Below are 2440 nucleotides of genomic sequence, written 5' to 3'. Positions count from 1 at the left end.
ATCCTCTCCTCTGTCCTCTCTCAAACTACACAGCATCAAGTAAACCTAGCCCCCAGCCACCCAGCACTGCAGCCCGCCGCCCGCAGCCACCGCAATCTCTGCCACCACTGCAGCCACGCAGCCCCCGCAGGCCGCAGCCACTGCAGCTCCCGGCAACCCCACAGCCACGCAGCCTCCACCGCCACCGTAGGAAGATCCGTCGCCGTCGTAGGAAGCTGTGTCGCCGTGATTGGAAGCTCCCTCGCCGTCGTTTGGAAGCTCGTTGGCGATCTCCTCTGTTCGAGCTCTCTCTCTCTCTCTCTGTGTTGCCGTTGTGTTTCTGTCACTGCCCTTCCTCCTCTCAGCCGGTGAGTACTGTGATAAATTGAGAACATTAAATATTGAGAATATTAAATGCTGTGTAGTTTGTTAAACACAGTCACTTTTCTGTTCATAATTTTGTTCATTTTTTTTTATTCATACTTGTTCATAAGCACTGATAATATTGAATGCTGTGTAGTTTGTAAATTTTGTTCATAAAATTTTTGTTTGGTGTTCATAATTTTGTTCATATTTGTTCATAAACAATGATAATATTAAATACTGTGTAGTTTGTTAATTTTGTTCATAAAATTTCTATTTGCTGTTCATAATTTTATTCATAATTTTGTTCATAAGCACTGCGATAATTCTGTTGCTGAGTTAATTGACTTAATTCTATTCATAAATTTTTTGTTTGCTGAGTAGTTTTGTAAGCACTGTGATGAAAGTTTGTAAGCTGAGTTAATTTTTTTTGGTAAGCGCGGTGATATTTAGTTAAACCGGTTGAACCAATTAAACTTTAGTTGAACTAGTGAATTTTTGAACTAGTAATTTTTAGGGCTGCACGTGGATAGGATAACATCCGCATATCCGTGGTATTTATCCGCATTCAATCCGAATTTTGCGAATATTATCCGATCTGCAGAGTCATCGGATCGGATTGGATCCGATCCGCACTATGGTAGGATCGGATTGCGGTTTCGGCAACGATATCCGCGGATTCGATCCGCAAATCCGCATATCCGCACATCACAAATCCGCAAATCCGCATATCCGCACATCACATATAAATAGCATAGTTTAAGAAAATAAATCCTAATGTGATATGAATTTTAGTGTGTTATTTTATGAATTTTATGCTATTTTGTTTTTAATTTTTTATATTATACTTCAACTTAGAATAATTAAACTTAAATCTTGTGTTATTATTTTATTTTTGTTATTCCAAAAAACTATTATTGATAATATTTTAGGAGTAAATAAATAAACTTAAACAGATAAAAAATAAATTCTCTGGATATTTTTTTTGTTAAAACAGTCGAATAGAATCTTAAAATAGTTTTTTTTAATTATGCAGATATGCGGATATCGTATCCGATCCTATGAGTGCAGTGCAGATCGGATAGAATTTTAGGCTATATCCGATCCGATTCGATCCATGTGCAGCCCTAGTAATTTTATTGGTTTATTGACTAGTCTGGTTTTCACAATTTTGATAAACAACTTAATTAATTTTTTTTAAAAAAATAGCTTAAACAATAAATATTTATGTTAAAAATAGCTTATAAATAAGTTATTTTGTGTTTATTTGTTTAATTTTAAAAGTGTTTATTTTAAAAAAACGTGATAAAAAAATTTTATTCTAAAAAAGTCTTTTTTTTTTAATTTCTCCATAAACATTTAAATAATTTATTAGAAATCTACAATTTAGTCACTAAAAAAAATCTATAATTTAATTTTAAAAATTACACCAAATATTAATACTATTATTTTTTATAAATTAAAAATTTAAAAAATTAATTTTTAAACATTTCTAAACGGATCCTAAGTCCTCTACTATATAATATGGAGACAATATTGAGTTTAATCTTCAAAATTTTAATTATTTTTATTTAGTCTCTAAATTTTATGAAGTGATTTATGTTAGATTTTAGAACAATTTTTAATACATAAATATTAATGAAACGCTGTTATAAATAATTAAATGGTAGTATGCCACTTGAAATTTAACATCGTTTAGTTTTAGTATTTGGATCGTTCAAAAGTGATATTATTAAAATTTTTCTTTCAAAACAACCTATATGATATTTTGAATTATTTGAATGTCAAAATCAAATCAATATTATTTTACAGATTTTAACTTGGTATTTCGCTATCTATGTTAGCACCATTTAACATTTGTGTGATGTAAATTATTAATACGAGAACTTGTTTGAATGAATTTTTATGAAAAGATTTTCATTTTAGTTATCTTTTTTAATAGATTTTTTTAAAATAATTTTTTTTAAATATTTCATATAAATTTTTTTTATCTATTAATTATATTTAGGTATAATAATATAAAAATATTTTTTGTGTATTTATTATGTAAAAAATATTTTTTTAAAAAATTTCTTTAAAAAAATGTAAATTGTAATTT

At 29.2% G+C, this 2440-nt stretch overlaps 1 protein-coding gene across 1 annotated transcript in view; it reads left to right on the top strand.

The window, feature by feature from the left end:
• Positions 1-6: 6 nt before the first annotated feature.
• LOC107484842 (glutamine-dependent NAD(+) synthetase) overlaps positions 7-2440 on the top strand; it is a 12555-nt gene continuing 10121 nt past the window's right edge. The window contains exon 1 of the mRNA XM_021140603.2: positions 7-347. The gene's annotated coding sequence lies outside the window, so the exon portion shown is untranslated. The remainder of the gene's footprint in view (positions 348-2440) is intronic.

Source organism: Arachis duranensis, chromosome 4 (assembly GCF_000817695.3).
Source record: "Arachis duranensis cultivar V14167 chromosome 4, aradu.V14167.gnm2.J7QH, whole genome shotgun sequence".
Lineage (NCBI taxonomy): Eukaryota > Viridiplantae > Streptophyta > Magnoliopsida > Fabales > Fabaceae > Arachis > Arachis duranensis.
The sequence above is the reverse complement of the archived record's forward strand: the minus strand, read 5'-3'. Positions and strand labels throughout refer to the sequence as shown.